The following is a 20,262-nucleotide window of genomic DNA, read 5'->3' on the forward strand; positions in this document are numbered from 1 at the left end:
CGGTGTCTGGGTTTACTTGTTTTCTCGAAGTGCCATGTATATGTGAATGTGAAATATATTTGAAGTTAATTCTTGAATTTCAAAACAAAACTTTGGTTTGTTGACGATAAACATATGGTCTAGAAGGATAATCTCATGAGATTGGTTAGTCAGTCAATTTTTAACCCTCTCTTTTGAAGATAGTTATGCTCCTCCTGCTCTAGAACCTCAGCTTTTCTTGCATGATGTGAGGCTCAGAGAATATGCAGTGGATAGAAGTTATGTGTATGTATCATCTTGCCCTTGTACGAAGAAACACATGTTTTCTGAAACATGTTTTTTAAGTCATTACCGAGCCCATTAATTTCAAGTAGGACTGGATTCCCTTCCTCCACGTTCATAGAACTTGATCCTGAAAGTTGTTTAAAGATTTTAGGAGTGCCCTCAGGTGGTACGAGCCATGAATTGCATCTCCTCTTACACTGCATGGTGGTTAAAAAGAGAGGCAGAAATAATTCACTGTTTAAGAACCCAGGATTTAAATCTGTGTATGCATCAGAGATGAACTGTTTTTTAGTTTTGGTTCACAAGATGGAAGAGGAAAAATGCCAATGTGTGGTGAACTCTTTGGGGAGAGATAGATTTTATATTCTAAAAATAAGTTATGTGTAAAACAATGCAAATGTGATTTCTCTTGCTTTTGTTGCGTGCTTAGTAGTGATGTTGAATATACAAATGTGCCATAAGCAAAATGTATTTATATATTTTAAGAGGAGAGATAGAGTAATTTTTGATATTTTGTTGAAGGTATAGAGTTTCAAAACCTGTTATAGATATGTTAAATTTTTATACTATGTCTTATTCTAAGAAGGGTTGAAACATCTAGCTCGTGGGTTAGTCTATTTCAGATACGAATTTCAGAGTAAGAAGACATTTTGGAATCTTGCCGAAACCACCTTTTTATGCCTGTAGATGTTTTATATGAGCTCTTTTGAGGAAATTAAGATTTCTGTAAAGCGTTGGTACATAGCTCTTACATCTTACCTGTTTTGAGAAACCTCTGGAGCTCCTGGTTTGTCAGTAAGTCCAGAGGGTAGCAGAGAGAAGCCCTCGGGTGTGCACCGTCTCAGGTGTAGATGCTCTGAATGCCCACATGTCCGTCTCGTGTCGGCTTTCTGCTGCAGGGGTAGAATGCCCCCTTGTTGTGGTCTCACCATAGCAGAGAAACTAGAATTGTGGCTCTTAATACCCTACGAAGACGCCAACTGCACACCAAATAATGAAAGACCCAAAATGTAGAGGTTGTATATAGGACACTGACATTTTGGCTTCCCCATATTTGAAATGAACTAGCATTTTTATTTCTAAACCTTCAAAAGAGTGTCCATGGATGATATTAGGAACTAAATGTTACTAAAGTGGTTAAAATGATTATTTCTTATCTTGTCATCAATTTGTTTTTAACCCAATGGAAAGGATTGTTTTTATCAGTGTGTAGTCCTATAGTTTGTTTTCAGAATGCAAGTGCTAATGTTTTTTCTTCTGATCTCCATCTTTTGAAATTAATGAGTCTTAGTGTGGAGAGGCTACGTTACATTCTCTTGTAATTTTCGCATTCTAGAAAGTTTGGCAAGTGGGAAACTCGCCCATCCTCTCACTAGCTACGAGCATTTTGGTAAGGCAAAAAAATTTAATAGAGTCTTCTTAGATGATCTCGAAATTTGTTCTTTTCTTTTTTTTTTTTTAAAGATTTTATTTATTTATTTGACAGAGACAGAGAGAGCAGGAACACAAGCAGCGGGAGGGGGAGAGGGAGAAGCAGGCTTCCCCCCGAGGAGGGATCCCGATGTGGGACTCGATCCCAGGACCCTGGGATCATGACCTGAGCCGAAGGCAGATGCTTAACGACTGAGCCACTCAGGCGCCCGAAATTTGTTCTTTTCTGTGTCACAGCCTGGGCCTGTCATGCCGTGGGCCGAGGGGAGGGGGACAGTGGTGGAACAGGGGGCCCGACTTAACCATCTCCCTGCGGGGAGACTTTGGTTTTTAGCAATTTCATCAGAGAAAACAAAGCACGGGTAATGATTTATTTAGAAAATGACTTTTCTCTTAAATTACTGTAGTTAAGCACTAATTTCTGATCTTTGACGGTATTAACTGGCTTGGAAGTGGATGCACAGGAGGATTTGGGTGCTGAGAATCAGAAGGTAGAGTTTTCTCTGTAGATCTCCGCAGTGGGACACAATGTCCTCCCCCCCACCCCCTGGATTATTTAGTGGCTCGTCCGTCCACCTGAACAAACGTACCCAGTGATGTCGCCTCTCATCTTGAGCGCACCTTCCCTTTCCACAGCCGTTTGCTGTGGGTTCACAGCCTGTTTCTTGCTGAAACCATCTCTTGTCTTCCTGCCAGAGCCACGTTGAAAAAGCTTAACTTGGTGTCCCCTCCCTAAGCAAACAGTATACCCAATGAACCTCAGATCAGAAGCAACAGAAACAAACATTCCCAAAGGTGAAGTGACTGCAGGCATCAGTCTTTCCTGCTGCCTAGTGATTTGCCATGTTTTAAAACCATTTTTTCATATTGAATACTTCTGTTCATTTTGTTTTGTTGTTTTTTTAGCTGTTAATATGGTTATTATCCACTGAATGTTGGTTTATCCTTCTGAGTGATTTTCAGGTTTTTTTAAAGTTATGCACACCTTTGTTCAAACAGAATCGTCTTGAGAATCTCAGTGCCTTCACAGAGAAAACCGTAGCGCTGCTCTGATGTGGGGGTCAGAGCCCAGGGCCACCGAGGCACCATGCGGTTCTCTAGAGCAGGGTCTGAAGTTACTAGCCGGTCTCTTTTGCCAAAACCCATAATCGCACTGTTCTCCTTTCCCCTGTCCCTTGTCCCTGAGTTCTCTAAACCCTCAAAAATTTTTTTAAATGAAGAAAAACCTACTTTCTTTGGGGCTATTCATACTGACCTATAAGGTGCTCTGTGTGTGTGTGAGATTTCCATCTCTTTTATGAAAAGGGAGGGTGGCAGGAATGTTTTCCTTTATTTTGTTTTTAACTTGGCGTGCAATTATCTAATATACTGGAAAGTACAGGAGGTGCTAAATACAGCAAGTTATATTTGGAATTTAAAAAACACAAATCACATGTTCTAATATTCTTGAAAAAGAGTTGAATTAGCCTTCGTTCTTCTATACCAAATGCTACAGTTTATCTCTTCTCTTTCTCTAATGATAGACTCGATTTTAAACACATTCAGATCGCATTATCCAGACTGATATTTTTTATTCCTGTGTTGTTTGTCAAGTACATTTATAGCAGTTTTGCAGATAATAGTTGTGGATTATATAAAATGTAAAGTTAGTCCTTGTGATGATTAGTGGAGGTAAATTTGCACAATTTGTTTTTGAGGAAGGTTCGGGGCATTTGAAAATAGGAAATAATTTTTTAAATTCACTTTTTAAAAAGGAAAATCATATGCATAGCCAGTAAATATATTCTGCTTTTGTTCTTCTTGACCAAGATTAAGCATACGTTTGTAGAAGGAAACCTTTAAATATTCTACCATTAACTAAGACTGCTTTTGCTAGATTTTATTTTATAGCTATTGAAGATGAGAACACAATGGGATTCTTATGTTTAAATTTTTTTTTTAGATTTTAAAAATATTTTTATATAGAGATTCCATTAATTTTTTTCTTACTGGAAATTTGGTCTGATACACATTTCAGTATGAGCATTTATATGAATTTTATCTCTGCATTTTTTAATCTCTTGGAGATATGTTTTGGAATTAATTGGATTTTAGAAATCTCAGAAAGTTTCTAGAAATACCTTCAGTCAACAGTGACATTGATTTCTCAGCCCTGCAGATGGCACGTTTCACGGGACCAATACTGAGGTCCTCTCACAGACGCCATCAGCTGTGTTTGGAGCGTAGGCCCTGTGTCAGGCCCAGGGAATAATGGCAGCCGGTGCAGGCCTGTGCCTTGCCCTGTGGGCTTTCAGTGGGGCAGGAGCTGCTGGAAACAAGATCAGCACGCTAGGGTACAGTGTGTGAGAGGCTGTGAGTGAGGTCTGCACAAAGGCCTGGGGAGAACCAATGAAAACTCTGGGGTCCAGGGGACATTCGAACGGCAGATGATGTCAGAGGTACGATTTGAAGAATGCGTAGGCCTCAGCCGTGGTAGGAGAACATTCTAGACAGGCTGAGAGGTGGTGTTGTGGCCTGGGTGTGGGAATTTACAGAGGAGGGAAATCTGAGAGAGAAGGTGGGGAAGGCGGGGAAGGGCCCGGTGTCCTGCTGAGGGCTCTGCGTGGCCCGGCGCTGGGCCGGGGAGATGCCGCCTGTGAGGGGGGCCGGGTGCGTGTTTCTGTGAGCAGGTGTGTGCCCTCAGACGGAGGTGATGGGCTGGTGAGCGTGTGCCCCAGGCCTGGCCTGGTTAGGGTGCCGTTGTGATGCTGTGGGTGAGAAAGATGGCGCCCCAAAATGAAACCCTCACGGCCAGGAGAGGAGCAGATAGAGGAGGAGGTGACACCTTCCCTTCCTGCTGTTGTATCCTGCTCCATTTTGTCCTAGAGCTTGTCTAAGGCAGGAACAGTGATCTGTTTATTAGGTGCCTGCTGAATGCCAGGCCCTTACTGGGCACACGTATTACTGACGATCTTTATAATAACCCTGCAGGGTTGGGGGTGTCATCCTTCTCTTGGAGATGAGAGTGCAGCTTATAGAAGGTCACGGGACCTGCCCTGGGGCCCACAGCTAGACCACTGCATGAGATCGCGTTTAAGATCTGTGTCAGCGACATGGGATGAGCAGGCCCGGAAGGAGGCAGGGGTGCCATAAGGTGATTACGGATGTGTCCCTCCAGCCACTGGCCATCATCCAGGCTACCGGCCAAGATGGCGTTAGCCAGAGCAGGAGAGGAGAGGGTGCGGTTCTGGGCCCTGGGTTACGGATCTGATTCTGGACACACTGTATCTGGAGCACTTTATTTATTTTTTATTTTTTATTTTATTTTATTTTATTTTATTTTTAAAGATTTTATTTATTTATTTGACAGAGAGAGACAGCAAGAGAGGGAACACAAACGGGGGAGTGGGAGAGGGAGGAGCAGGCTTCCCGCGGAGCACGGAGCCCGATGCGGGGCTTGATCTCAGGATCCTGGGATCATGACCTGAGCCGAAGGCAGACGCTTAACGACTGAGCCACCCAGGCACCCTATTTTTTATTTTTTAAAGATTATTTATTTGTGTGAGAGAGAGAGAGGGGGGCAGGCGGGCAGGCAGAGGGAGAAGCAGACTCCTGGCTGAGCAGGGAGGCCGATGTGGGACTTGATCCTGGGATCCTGAGATCATGACCTGAGCCAAAGGTAGACACTTAACCAACTGAGCCACCCAGGCGTCCCTTGGAGCACTTTCTTAATTTCCTCATAAAATCATACGATATTGGACCTCAAAAGAATCCCAGGGGTCATCTTGGACAGTATTTTTCACTGAGTTTTCCTCAATCAACTTATCTTACTGAAGTAACCTTTTGAGACAGACGAAGTGTTAGCTGCTCATCAGGATGCAGTGAGTAACAGGTTTGGGGGTCAGGTGGGTGGGACAGTCTTTTTGTGGGTACGGTCACGTACTGCTTTTATGCTTACCCCTTCCGCACCCTCCCCCACTTGTAAATTCACAGTCTTCACAGGAACGTGAGGTTAATCTGCAGGAGCTGTGTCCCCAGTGTCTAGTTACAAAAATCGGCAGGACAGATGGGACTTCCCTTGAGTCATACACCTGGAGGGGGAGGCACAGCTGGGGTTGGGGATTCTGGCCCTGAGGCCATTTCTCTGCTTTTCAAATCAACATCTTCAAAGCACATTTTTATGTATGTATGTACGTATGTACAAAAAGGTGCTTTTATTATAGCACAGGGACAGGACCTGTGGGCAGACAGAGCTGCGCTGGGATTGTGAGGGGTAACTGATGGGGGTTAGGGATGAAGTAAGTCTCTAAGGAATTTGTGTATGCTGAGAGCAAGGTCTCCAAGACCTCACAGGACTAGCTATTGTCAAGGTAAGGTTAGTCCTTATTGTTTTAGCAAAGCGTTAGTCATGAGACCCTTCAGATGTGTGTCAGTGGGCCACATGTTGAAAGAGGAATTTTAGCATATCCTGGGTGTTTATGGTTATCAGAGTGGGTGACACTGGCTAGAGCAAATCTTCATTGGTAAAACATTAAAAAAAATCCTTGAGGGAGTTGTAGGGGTGTTACACCCTGTATGTCTCAGGGATTTATCAGTGGGCTGCAAGTTGTAAGGAGTCCTCATTGTAGCTTCATTTCTCTTGCCTTCAAAGCACATTTAAAAAGAGTTTGAGGAAAGTCATTTAGGGTGAGAAAATAGGAAAGAAAAGAACTTTCATTTACTTTTTGTTTTATGGATTTTGGTAAAATTTCAAGGTCTTATTGTGATTTAGTGGAAAGCACTTATAATTGGAGTCAGAGACTGTCTCTTCCTCTGGTGGTGGGGTGCCTTCTCTAAAGCTGTTTCCTTTTGAGAATATGTTATCATTATGGGAATTAAGACATTAGTATTAAACTATAAGATGTTATTTTTGAATCCTAATATTTATAAATACCTGGAAAATTCAGCTGTGTGGATTAACTTGCTTCGAGAAAGAAAAAGTGGCAGAGAGACTTAAGATTTTCTCTAGCCTCTTCCTTGTCTTTACTCCCTGGTGAAGACCTGTCTTGTTACTTTTTTTTCCTCGTAGGAAGTTAGTTAATTCATCTATCATAGGGGTGCATCTAAATGCAAGGGGAAATTAGACTCAAATCTCCTCCTCAAGGATTCTTCTCTCGGAGGGGAGATAAGACGACACCCATCATCCCCAAAAGGAGGTCATCACTGAGGCATAGATAAAATCCTATCTGAAGGGGAGTGAGGTTTCTTTTCATTGGAGCAACTGGGCAAGTGTTGATGAGGTGGCTCTTTGAGCTGATTTTGGAAGGGGGATGAAGTGTAGGCACAGGGAGCCCGGAGATGGCGTGGGAGAGCAGCAGGGGAAGGAACGAGCCGTGTTTGCCAAGCAGGGGCCTGTTTTGTCCTCTGGGGAGAAAGTCAGAAGCTAGATCTGATCAAGAAGGGCCTTTGAGAGCCATGGGTGACACAGAGTTAAGGGAGTAAGGGGAACAATGCTGCACTTGAGAAAGTGGCGGTGGTGTGAAGAGGGAGCTACTGGAGGCGAGGGGGACAAGCATGAGATTGCCTCGCGGAGACGGAAGTCACGAGAGTAGAGGGGAAAGTGAAACAGGAGAGATCGCAGTGAGAGGTGAGTTGGCACGGGAAACCAGTATCGTTCTAGGTAACTGCTTTCATTAAGAATTCTGGCTGCCCGTTTGACATGACCGTGGCAGAGGTCCATGGGAGAGCAGGGCATCTGCAGGTGATGTGGTACGACAGTTATGTTTGCAAGAAAGAGGGGAAACATGAAAGCATAGCTCAGCATAAAGTTGATTTGTACTGTGAACCTGAGCCCAGGTTTCAGAAGGGAAGGTATGTAGACAAAATTTTGTCTTCAGTAGCTCACAGTACAGGCAAAGAAACTATAAATTTTTTCTACAGATTTTAAAATGAAATCAGAGAGCAAATCTGTTCAGCCTCAGTTTAAAGATTGATTTATTAGAGAGAAGGGGAGAGGGAGAGAATCTCCAGCAGACTCCCTGCTGAGCGCAGCCCAACACGGGGCTCAATCCCACAATCCTGAGATCACGCCCTGAGCTGAATTGGCTCAGCCAACTGAACCGCGCAGGCGCGCCCCAGTTTGGTAACCTCCTGCCGGAGTTAGCACATGCACGTGTCCTCTTCTGTGGGACACGACCCCGTTCTCGCTGGAGCAGTGATGTTCAGTTTGTTAGCCGCGAGACTGCGACAGGACAGCTGCAGTCGTTGTGAGGTGACCTCCCTGGGTTTGGAAAGCCAAAAGAACAGTGGCTGCCATACGCTGTAGTGATAGATGACGTCACAACCACTAACTCAAATACTAAATCTCTTCGCTTAGGACTAAAAGTTACCAGCTCTTTGTAAAGATACTTAAAGCCTATCAGCAGTTTTGACTGACTGTTGTTGACATTGTAGGGATTTTTTGATCTTTGTGTGATTTTGTGATTGTGCCAAGATGCCAATAAGAAAAGTTTAAATAGTCCCAATACCTGAATTGAACACATGACCAGTTGCATATCTAATTCCTTGTGAAAGAAGGTTCTTTGGACAGGCCCACTCTGAACATCTAGTCCAGGAGGGTTCGTTAAAGTAATAGGGTTTCCAGCTGTGAAGGGATTCTGCTGCTGAGTCATATGTCCAAGCCTCCTGTTTCCTGCCTGTGTCTCTGCCTTTCTCAGCTGGGCTTCCACGGGGGAACTGAGCGCTTCTGGAAAGTGGTTTGGGTGATAGATCTCTGCTCTCCCCAGGATGGAACATAGGCATCCTTACTTTCAGTGAAGGTACCAGAGCCAGATTCCCTTGGAAGGCTGCCTCTCACGGGTCCTGTTCCCTTGGCCTCCCTCTGTGCCTCTGCTTTCTGGTCTCGCATTCACCTGCAAGAGCTACCTTGAAGTTCTGGGACTAGAAAGTGACTGTGGATTAGCGCAGACAGTGAACACTACGGTATCACATCCTTCTCGTTTGTTCAGTATAGCCCTATCCTCCAGCATTTGCACTAAGTCGTATTTGGAATTACTCTGTAGCTAGTTCTTGGTCGCTTGGAGGACAGTTTGAATGAATGTTTACCTTGTAGCTACCACTCATAGTCTGCAGACGCTCTCGTTGTCCCCAAGTCATCGGAGAGGTTGATGCCGTCTCTGGGGTATGGCCTCCACCCAGTTGTTCTCCATATTCTCATTTTCTTTGGGCCAAGCCACCTGCAGCATCAGAAATCTTGAGTTGAAAACCTTAACTCAGGATTTAAAAAGTGTGCTCCAGGGACCCTTGAGGACCCTCTCCTAGGCCCTTTCAGGGAGTCTATAAGGCACTCCTTTTTCCTTCTTATACTTCAGCCAAAACAAGGTGCCATAACATACTGAATGCAAAAGCAAATAAAATAATCCAGCTGTATTCTACTAAGCCAAACATTAAAGAAATTTATAAAAATATAAAGCCATGTTATCCTAATAGCTAATAGTTTTTATTTGGGAAATAATTTTTGTTTTGGGAAATAATTACTATAATAATTTTTAATTATTATTTTTAAAATGAATTACTAGAAATTAAAACTGGAAGAATATTATTTATTTAATACAGCAAATAACAGTAGCTATACCTCACCTAAACAAGAGCTGTTCAGGGTCTTTAATGATGTTTAAGAGTATGAGGGGTGCGTGACCAGAACCTTTGAGGGTGACTGCCCTCCCTAATTGGGAGACTGTTGACTGAGAAGAGAATTTCCAATGGCATTAGTCCTTTCCAGGCAGCCTAGCAAAGAGCTCTTGTCTACTGGATAAGATTGTCTAGTGGATGAGAATTGAGGATTCCATATTTTCTATCTCTTTAGGACCCTGTGTCTCTAAGATAAGCCTAGCTTTGCCTGTACCCGGAAGCCGTTCTTCTATCGTCATTCTTCCCTCTGTCTGCTCTGTGTCTTCTCTCCTTCCCAGCAGGATGACTTCCTGGGGGCTGGGTGTGTCGGGGAAGTGGGCACTCCTGCCCTGACCGGCACCACCTGTCAACGACAGGGAGAGTGGAGATCTGTTTCACGCTGCCCCATGTATAAAAATTGCCCCATGAGGAGCTTTGAAACCATCTTCTCTCCAGCACCAGTAAGCACTGTTGCTGTGTGAGCACTGCCTCTTAGAAGTTCAGGTCCTTCGGTTTCTTATTGGTACATGTGTGATTTTCCCGGTGATGTTCCAATCGGTGAATCCGGGAAGTATGATTCACAATAAATGAGCTTTAAAATATCTGCTACTAGACTTGTAAGTTCTGGACCACTAGCTGTTTGGGGAAAGCTCCTCAGCACGTCTGTGGCTCAAGTCTGACACCACGTTGTTCACGGGTGTGGCTTTAGTCTTACGGTGCAGACTTCCATCTGGTCCCGCTCCAAGATGGATGTGACCAAATGGCTGACAGAGACAGGACTTTGCTGTTTAATCTGCACGTGTCAGTCTTATTGAAGGTGCCCGTAGCCTGAAGTTTGTTGGCACTCTATTCTCTCTGCCTCTCATTCTTGTTTCTCTGCTTCTCTGGCGGTGGGACATCTTGTCAGGTATTGTCTGACGCACGTCTAGCTGGGAACATTTCTCAGCTTTCTTTACAGATAGCTTAAAATTTAATGAGTGGTGCTGCAGTGATCCGAGGATGTCTTCCTTGATTATCTGCATGTTTTACCGCAAGAGAATAGTAATTATATACACTTACTTTACTTGTATTCCTGAATTTTAATCCTATTTGTTGCCCATAAATTGGAGAAGCATTTGCTGGATGTCAGAAATTCTGATACCTGTTTCGTAGGACTTTCCATCTTTAAATAAGGATGTAGGGAGTAGGGAGAAGCTCTAATAGAACAGAATCTGTCTTGTTCTTCATTGATGAGAACTGAATCGCAGGAACTACTACTACTACTTCTCCGGTGAGACCAGTCACAACACAACCGTGGCAGCCAAGCCTGCCCCGCCATTCTTACAGCTGAACGTGCTTTTATCGGTCTGTAAATGGGATGGTGTATTGTGGACTTGTCTGTGTTTGTAGTCAGCAAAGAGCACGTGTACATTGCTGCCTCTGAATGAACATTAGATGTTTCTGTTTTTTATGTTCTAGGCAAGACAGAAAAATTCTAATCAGTCTTTTGAAGATGGTATTAAACAGTGGTATCACTGAAATCAGTATTGTATATCTGAAGAATATTGTTTCCTTAATCCATAAAAAATTCCTAAGAGGTAGGTGGTCTCATAATCTAAAAGAAGAAAAGCCACAGGGAACTGAATTATTTGTACTCTTAGTAAGGTTCTAGGTTACGTGTTCTGAGAGAAACAAAAATGAGTAATTCAAAACTATGGACCTAAAGGGGCTGTGAATTGCGTAGAGAAGACAGATGAGGTCAGAAATGTCTGCCTGGCAGTGTTCGTCCCTCGAGTGAGACAGAGTGGCAGTTGTGAGGTAGAATGAACACAGCAAGCTGCTCGTGGGAAGATACCGAAAGTAGTTCTTGTAAGGTAGACCTGCTGCTTCTGTGGGCTTTTGCAATTTCTGAGAAAATTCACACCAGAAAACAAATGGTTTCTGTTTTGTGGAAACTCTCAGGGGTATTTGGTTATGACAGTGTCGTTCACATAGGAAGAAATGCATTTATAGTAAGGAGTCTCCTTTGCAAATACTATCCTGATCTTTACTGTGGTAATGCTATACTAAACACAAATAATTACCTTTTCTTATTCAGATTTAGAGTCCCTTAGTCTTCGTATATTTAAGCCATAGAATCGTACATTCCCAATTTGAAGATATCGACTGGATGCGTGACATGAACTCCCAGGAAGTGGGTCTCTATTCTATTTGCAAGTACTGCTTCGGATGGACCTTACGTTGATGGGGTCAGGGTAGATTCGTGGGCACCAGATAGCCTTGTGTTAGCTTTCCCTTGTTTCTAGAACAAAGTAGACTCCTTAATGTGGCCCCTGTTTCTCGGGAGCTGGCCCCTCTCGGCTCTGTATTAAGTAAACACACCCCCCTGCATCCAGGTTTTCAGCTTTCTGTTTCTTCTTTCACCGCTGAGGGACTTAGTGTTTTCTCAGAACAGTGTTAAACTGTTAATTTCTGGATTGAATAAATGAATTAGGCAGAACCAAAGTTAGTGACAGTTAGACACTGCTAATCTTTACTAGCAGATTCTATTGGCACAAACACATCAAATTATTCAAAGCATCTCTGTCTGCTGAAGGCCAAAAGACACATATGTTTTTTTTAATGTAACCCACAGCCTGCTAATTTGGACTAAGATGGGATCTACAAACGGCTCTCAAGTACATTTAATGCAGGAATAGTACTTGATAGTATCATTTCCATGAATGGATGTTGGAGTGTCGAGAATTCTGTTCTTAGGAAGCCCTAACTGTTATACTGCTCCAAAGGGATACGTACTATTCTTTGGGGAAATCAGCTTGAATGACATCTCTTCACTTTTAAATAAACACATCTGCTTCTGCTTAGATGGCACAGTTTTATTTTTGAGTATCACATTCCGCACAAGCCCTAGGTGTTCAGGACTGTGAGGTTTCCACCTTGTCTATTAGTGCAGCTTTTATTTCTCTGCCAAAACTTCCCCTCTACTTAGTGAAGTATGATTTTGAGCAAGTGTTATTAAAACTTGATCTTCCTATGAATAGTGATGTGATAGCAGCCGGGAGTCGAGTGTGGACTTGCTTACGAACAAGTTCAGGGTAAGTTTGTTAGGAGGATGCATGGCCAGATTACCTTTCTCCACACGCCCCTGGCTTCTCAAGTCCTGCCTGCCTTTAAGGTTGCTCCTTCCTGTGCCCTGCCTTCTGATGGCTCTTGGTTGTCATGTCAGGACTGGGCAAAGAACTTGCCTTCACCTGAATTTCTTCACTCTGGGAAGTGGCTATGGCCGAGGCAGCTTCCTTGCTTTTTAAAGAATTAATTCTTTCCTGGAAGCTACAGTCCATTAAAAACTTCACATACAGGTTTTCTGGGGTTTTCTTTACATTATACTGAATTAGGCTTTACAGGAACTCCCACTTCTCCATCCACATAAAGGTTGTTTTTCTTATTTAAAAACAGGTTTATTTCCCTGACTTTTGTTTAAATATTTCTGGTCTTATATATCTCTCCTTTTTAATAAAATTATGTACAGATTGATTCATTCTCCTATCCATCCTACCCATTTGCATCATTTAGATGGATTGATACATGTAAAGGTACTTAGACTACCGCTAGCACACCTTCAACAGGTTCTGTTTAATGAGCGTGAATTCTGTAAAAAACCACTTTAAACAAATGTATCAGTTACTTTGTGCCAAGCTGGTCATGCTGGTTGCTCACACTAGGATGATGAACATGGCACAGACGTTACCTTTGAGCATCTGCAAGCCAGGCGAGGCAGACCGCTAACTCTGAGTAGACAGTACACAGTAATAACTCCGCAATCACACAGTGCATCCAAAAGACCTTAGGCTCCAGCGGGTGGTCCTGGCGTTTCATGATGTTCCTTCTGGGCTCTTGCTGATACTGAAGACCCCCAGCCCCCCATTTTGTTTTTAAATAACAGTGAGTTGCTGCTGCTTTTACATCTTATTTTTAGAGAGTGAGTAGTTAAAAGATTCAGATTTAACATGAAAAATGTCTAATGAAGAAAGTAGAATAATTGAAACCTAACAGTTCAACAAAAATACTAAAAATATAATTTAAAAGATAAGTATTTAGTGTACAGTTTTCCTGAAAAAGAAGTACTTTATTATTAAGAGTGGGAACCTGTGACACTCCTAATTTAAAGTTTCCTTAATTTGGGGGGCACCTGGGTGGCTCAGTTGGTTAAGCGTCTGTCTTCGGCTCAGGTCATGATCCCAGGGTCCTGGGATTGAGTCCCATGTTGGGCTCCCTGCTCTCTGCCTCTGTTTCTCCCCCCACCCACTTGCTTTGCTCACTCTCTCTTAAGTAAATAAATAAAATCTTCAAAATAAAAAAAATAAAGAGTAAGGATATAAAAGTACATATTGTTGTGGATGTAATTAAATTTCGGAGACTGAAGCTCCTGGTGTCGGCAGAGTGTCCATCCTTGCTGACAGGTGCACCCCACCCCCCCGCCAGCACCCCAGGTGGTAAACCCCACATCACGTGAACAAGCCCAGCTTATTTTGTGTTTTATGTATTTAACCAAACTATCCTTTTAATAAAACTTTATATCTTTTTGAGTTTCAAAAATAAACGACACCTTCATCATAAGTATTAGTTGCCTGGTGTGGTTTTCGGTAGAAGTTGCTTCTTAGTCTACGTGCTGGAGTATCTGGCATTCCTGTGCAAAGAAGATGAGAGCCGGGCGCTGGGCCCCGCGGACAGGGAGACCACCATCCTGGCGTCACTGGGATGACCCATCCCGAGCACACGGGTATTCAGAGTCCCTGCCTAAGAAACGCCTTTGGTGTTGATTCCTGCTGGCGGGGGGACTGCCATGGGCCTTCCCACACCAGCTCTCGAGTTTGGAAAGGGCATCCTGGCTCTGCTGCCCTTCCAGACCCTCGGAGTCACCCTGCTGTTATTACTCCGGTCACTTCCTTCATCGTTTGTATCCGTTTCTGCGATCCAAGGCCAGAGCCACAAGGGCCCTCAGCTGGCCAGAGATCTTGCTAATGGAGCTGTAATTTCCAGCAGAGCATTTTGTTTTTCAGGGGAAAATAAGTGGGTTTTTTCCTGATTAAAAAGTTATGTTCTTATTGTAAGAATTTAAGTAGTACAGAAAAGCATAAAGAAGAAAGTAAAAAAATACCCAAAATCCTACCACCCAGAGATAATCACCTTTTATATTTTCCATAAGGGAAAGGTGATAGATGTTGAAATATTTTTCAAGTTTGTGTTAAAAATGGCTTCGAGATGAAGAACACAAACCCAGCATGGGATTATATTTTTCCTTCACAGCTTCCTTGAGCTCGCACACAGTTTACCTGCGTGAAGCGTACAATGCAGCGGTCGGTGTTTTTGCTGGGCTGAGCAGCCGTCCCTGCAGGCAGCCTGAGACCGTTTAATCACACCAGAAAGAAGCCCCCCTGCCTGAAGCCACCGTCACCACCCCTCCCTGCTCCTGGCGACACTGAGCTACTCTCTAGATTCGCCTATTCTGGACATTCCCTATACGTGGAATCAGATGACCAGCTGTTATTCAGTGTGATGTGTTCATGCCTCAGCTGTCTTGTAGCATGGGTCACGCGTGGCAGTTTGAGAAGTCAAGCATAATAAAAAGCATGTGTCACGTGTCTAGGCGTGCTAAGTTGTGCCAGTGGGACTTTCATGTTTCAACAGTTGGCTTTCTTATTTTAAAGTTGTCGGATGTGGTGTATGGTCAAAGTAATGACTGAATCATAGCATTTTTTAAAGTAGAGAGCTTAAAAGCAAAGCAGAAAGCCTTCCGCAGATTCTTCAGTTTAAAAAAAACTCAACCTGTTAAACCTTGGTGAATTGCAGCAGAAGTATTATGCTGAGCTGAATGCACATGGAGCGAAGCACTTGACCGATTCGCAAGATGTCTGACGGTTGTCTTCTTTTGTCTCCACGCTCAGTTTTCCTGCCCACAGTTGCCCTGCCTTCATTTTTCGCCACATCCAAGAGCATTAGCTTAGAAACTTTATACTTTTTTTGGTTCTCTTAATTCTTTTTGTCTTGTAAAAGTAGGAGCGAAGAGACACGGTCTTTGAAAGTCTCTGTGCTGTACGATGAGAGTGTAAACACTTTTTTAGGTTACAAGCGTTTCTGCTCTTTCCCCGTGGGTAAGGGAGTGAGGTGGTGTGTTTCCTGAGAAACAATCGGAGACGTCCTCGAGTCACTGATAGCATCTCCCGTGAGCCTTCCCCGTGGAGCTGGGTGCCTTGGTCATTCTCCCCCCGCTAGTCTCCAGTGCTGTAAGCTGTCGTGGGCCCGTTTTGTCTGTCTCTCGCCCACATAGAAGTTTGGACCACTCTGCCTAATTATAATATTGTACTGAAACCTCTCTCCTAAGTCTTCAGATAGATTCTTCAAATTTCTTAGAAAATTTGATAACTACCTAATTTTTATTTATGCTTATTACATCCTGTCAAATTTTTTGAAGTGGCTAACAGGAGGAAACATATATGCTAAAACCTCAAGTAGGAAAAAGAACTCCCAGTGAAGGGGGGAATAATTGTCTTCGTTGTTCGGGGCTAAGGAACTCAAGTTGAGTGTTGACTACCGGCAAGTTAGCGTTAGTGCAGAAGGAAATCTTCCCGCTGACCAGCAGAGGACCACTGTGGGCAGAAGGCATGGGCAGGGTAAGGTGGCCATGCAGATGGAGGAGCCTCGACCGAGCACATTGGAAAGGTGGAAAGAGCAGGTGCCTGGAGCCTAGGGAGACAGAGCGTGGACTGGATGAGAGAGGGAGTGGTCACGCCATGGGGAGAAGGCGCTGGAGTTTGAGGTTCGTCTGGAGAGCAGTGGGAAGCAATTGAAGACATTTTACAAAGGGAGGCGATTTGGCTCAGTCGTTAAGGCGTCACCGGCTATTGAGGGGAAGGGGGTGGTGCCAAGATGAGAATGGGCAGCTTCAGGAGGTGGTGCTGTTGTGACAGGGCTGGTGGTCTCGGAGCGTCTGCACTTACCACCTACTCTGTGTGTGTGTGTGTACTTTGGTGTTGACATACTGCATACATTATGGAACGTTAAAAGAAAAGGATGAGAGAAAAATGAACAGAAATAGAAGTGCTGCTGATTTCTCTCCCATGCCAATGTACGTTTAGCATCCTGGGATAAGTGCATCCCTCTATGAAAACCACTCTCTGGAGTGGAGGCCATTTGGAGAGAGGGATTTCGAGGTGACAGGAGGAGCTTGGCAGTAGGTTCACTAGTCGTAATAAAAAGGAAGGGGTGACGAGGGCCCTGGACTTCTGGTTTGTGCCACTGAGGAGATCACAGTGCTGGTTAGAGGCCCAGCCAGTGCTCCAGCAATAGGCTGATCCTGTTTGTTGAAGTAGCCGCTGCCTGCCTGTGCATGTGCGTCCCAGTGCCCTTGGCCACAGAGGGGGCCTCTAGGGTGGTCGGGGGGCTGGCTCTGCTCTGCAGAGAAGTGGACGTGGGACGCAGGTCACTCTCGCCTTCCCGAGTGTCAGGACGTGGCAGGATTGGTACATTATGGTCGACTCTGACGGTTTCTGTAGCTGTGGATAGACTCCTTGATTCTGCAGCTGAAGGTAAACGGTGTACGGAGCAGGTGTGGGCTGGGGGCATGTCACAACTGTCGCTGTTCAAGCTTCTGCTGAATTCTCCGCAGTTTGTCAGCTGTTAGCAGCCGTCTTCCATTTGCTGAGAAGAGAATAAAGCATATCTGAGGCCGTAAGTTGGGGAGGATTAAACAAATGAACGGGGCAGGGGAGCCCCATCGCATGTACAGTTTGCCTAAGACTAGGCACAGCGACACGACAGAAGTTTCTGTGTTGGCGTTTTTTTCATGTGTGGCTAGAGATGCATGATGCTCTACTTCCTGAGGTATATAAATATTTCATTAAAAACTGTACATATTTTAAAGCGAAATGTGAAAATTTTTTTGAAAATATTAAAATGCCACTTTAAAAACGCCACCACTCTGCACACAGTTTGCTCTTTGTTGTAATTCTCGTGTGCTGGTGCGGAGCCCTGCAGAATGAGACCTAGGTCTGTATGTCTGTATCTCTTTTGTTCAGTTTTACTGAGGTATAATTGAAGAACAAAACTGTAAGATATTTAAAGCGTATATACTGTGAAAGCGTCCCTCCCATCTAGTTAGTTAGCACATCTACCACCTGAACCTCGTGTGTGTGTGTGTGTGTGTGTGTCATTTGGGTGAGTTAGCACAGTTCAGTTACACAGTACAGTGCTATCAACTACAGTCACCATGTGTCTGTTAGATCCTCGGTCCTCATGCATCTTACAGCTCAAAGTTCGTACGTTTTTACCAGCCTCTGTCTATTTACCGTCCCCCCCCCCCCCCCCCCAGGCCCTGGCAGCCACTTCCCTACTGTTTCTATGAGTTTGGATTTTTTTTTTTTTTAAAGTCCACATACAAGTGATGCCAGCAGTCTTTTGTCTTTCTCTGTCTGGCTCATTCCGCTTAGTGTGATGCCTGCACGGTCCGTCCATGTTCGTGCAAGTGACAGGATTTCCTTCTTTCTTCTGGCTGAGTGATATTCCATTGTGTGTATTCCGTAAGATTCCAGAATGGAATCTCTCTCACATGCACACACACACGCACGCTCTGCATCTTCTTGACCCGTTCATCTGCTGATGGACATTAGGTTGTTGCCGTATCTTGACTACTGTGAGTGACTAAGGCTGCAACGAGCATAGGGGTGCGGGTGTTCTTGTTTTCATTTCCTTTGGATGTGTGCCCAGAAGTGGGATTGCTGGGTCATGGGGTAGCTCTGTTTTTAATTTTTGAGGAGCCTCCATAGTGTCTCTGCAGTGGCTGCACTGTTTGCATTCCCGTGATTCCCGTGGTACCTGCTTTTGTTTGTTTTGTTTTTTCACAGCAGCAGCCACACCGCTGCGGTGTCTTCCTCCATTGTCTTCTAGCCACCTGAGAACAGACACACATTTGCTTTTATCCCCTTTCAGAATGTGTGTCGTAGAACTTTGCGATCACGAGGGTAATACCTGGGGGCCTCATTGATGGTCAAAAGCATGAACACTGCTCGTTTGGAAGCTGACGATGTATGTGCCCACTCAGCAGACTGGCTTTCTAGAGAGTAAATTGAAGTAAAACCAGCTTTAAGCAAACATTATCTCATTGAATCCTCAGAAAAAAATGCCTAGATGGGTAGTATCCCTGTTAGCACTTGCCTCGGGACTGCAGCTGGGGTTCTGCTGTTGTGATTATCTGGCGGCAGCATCCGTCATGCTGATCAGATGCTAACAGCCCGTCATGGTCGCTGCGGCCGGTCCGCCCAGGCTGCTGCCTTCTCGCTGCTCGGACCAAACACCTGTGGGGACAGACAGCGTGGCAGGCAGAGCCTGAGCGATCACTGCTTTGCAGACTACATGACAGTAGATGCTAAATTTTGTGTTTTGTGTGCATCTTAACCCCCTTGGCGCGTGCTTTCCTGCAGGGCCCATGCTTCTCTCAGTGCCGAGCCTGATTAGTCCTGTGGCTGACTTGGAGAGAAGGGGTCTCTCGGGGTGGGGTGGGTGGAGCTGTAGGGAGCACTGGCCCTCGCCCTGACGGTGAGGATGCTGCAGGCGTCCTGTTACTGCGTCCGCCCAGTCCGGGCAGTGACTGCTGCATCCCGCACTCCCCCTCCTCCCCGGCTGAGCCCAGAGACAGTGGCATCAGCAGTCAGTTGGCAGGAAGCGCTGCCGTCCGCCCGGCCGCGTGCCTCAGTGCCGACTGCAGTAGAATGGAGATCAGTATTTTATGTGGTGACGAGGAGTAGAAGTGTGTAGAAAGAAGGTGCCTGAAGATACCGAGGGCAAGAATGGTGCTTTGTAGGTGTAAACTGTGAGAAGAGTGGGAGTTTTTGGTGGACAGTGTGGGATCTCACGCGGGCCGAATGGTCTCCCTGCATTCTGACGGTGGTCAGATGACTGTGCCAAAATGATTGGCAGCACAGCGTGGCAGGTGCTTTGCTGTCCGAGACGAGATCATTTCTCGGGGCTTTCTTGTAAGTTTTTATATTTTCCTTACTCTTTTTCCCTTTAAACATGAATTAAAGGAAGGGTAAAACCTGAAGACCAGGCATGTTTGTTAATAAAGGCTTTACAGAAGTAGTCATTTATAGACATCAGTAAGCAGAGTCTTTTAAAGTTTAAACTTAAAATATAACTTGAAAATTTCCTAAATTGTTTATCTCCTTTGAAATGGTGTGATTGACTTGGTAGACATGTTATATGCCTGTGGTCTCTCTCCTGTCATTACAGTGAATATAATGCGGCTTTAATAATAATAATAGACGGGGTTGTTGGAAGTACTTATAGGAAAGGTGATGTTTTTCAAACTTACTTATTTTGTTTGTGTTTGAAAATATCTGCTATATGTAATATTTTTAAAGCAAGGTTTAAACTTAATTGGATGATATTAAATCTTAATTTCTAAAAATGATTTTAAAATTCTGATTGTTTAAGATTTATTACCATTTTCAGATGTACAGTCTTTAAATTGATTTGGTTCTGATTCTATGCAAACTTTTAGTTAGCATAAATTGTATTATTTAAAGAATACGGTTTAGGCGAAATCTAAACTACTGTCTTGTTTGCCTTTATGCAGTCTTTCTTGAGTCAATATATTTTAATCTGTTCATTGTTTTTTGGGCTAATACCAATGGAAAAAGAAAATCCTACGCTGAAAAGAATTTTGTTGGAATTTTAGAAAATTATTGATATAAAATTTTGAATGTCACTAATGTAATACTAAGAAAATTTTTCATTTTGTTTTTCCCATCCCAATTTTGAGTGTCACCTTGATTTTATATAAGCCCTTCCCCATTTCATAAATTAGCACCTTCTTACTGAGTTTTTTTCTGTTAAAGAGAATTTACTTCATTAATACTTAGGGTAAATTTTAATGTAGGTAGCCTAAATAGTAAATGGCTATTTGAA

The 20,262-nt window shown here is 44.0% G+C and overlaps 1 protein-coding gene and 1 long non-coding RNA gene across 12 annotated transcripts in view; both read left to right on the top strand.

Moving 5' to 3' along the window:
- ENAH (ENAH actin regulator) overlaps positions 1–20,262 on the top strand; it is a 136,753-nt gene that overhangs the window by 76,498 nt on the left and 39,993 nt on the right. The window lies entirely within an intron of this gene.
- Positions 4–18,457, top strand: LOC135364750 (uncharacterized). Its single transcript, XR_010412387.1, has 2 exons — positions 4–1,654; positions 14,608–18,457. It is a non-coding gene; the product is annotated as an uncharacterized LOC135364750 (long non-coding RNA).

Source organism: Mirounga angustirostris, unplaced genomic scaffold, assembly GCF_029215605.1.
Source record: "Mirounga angustirostris isolate CCGP_5_RB_7025 unplaced genomic scaffold, mMirAng1.0.hap1 SCAF_6, whole genome shotgun sequence".
NCBI lineage: Eukaryota > Metazoa > Chordata > Mammalia > Carnivora > Phocidae > Mirounga > Mirounga angustirostris.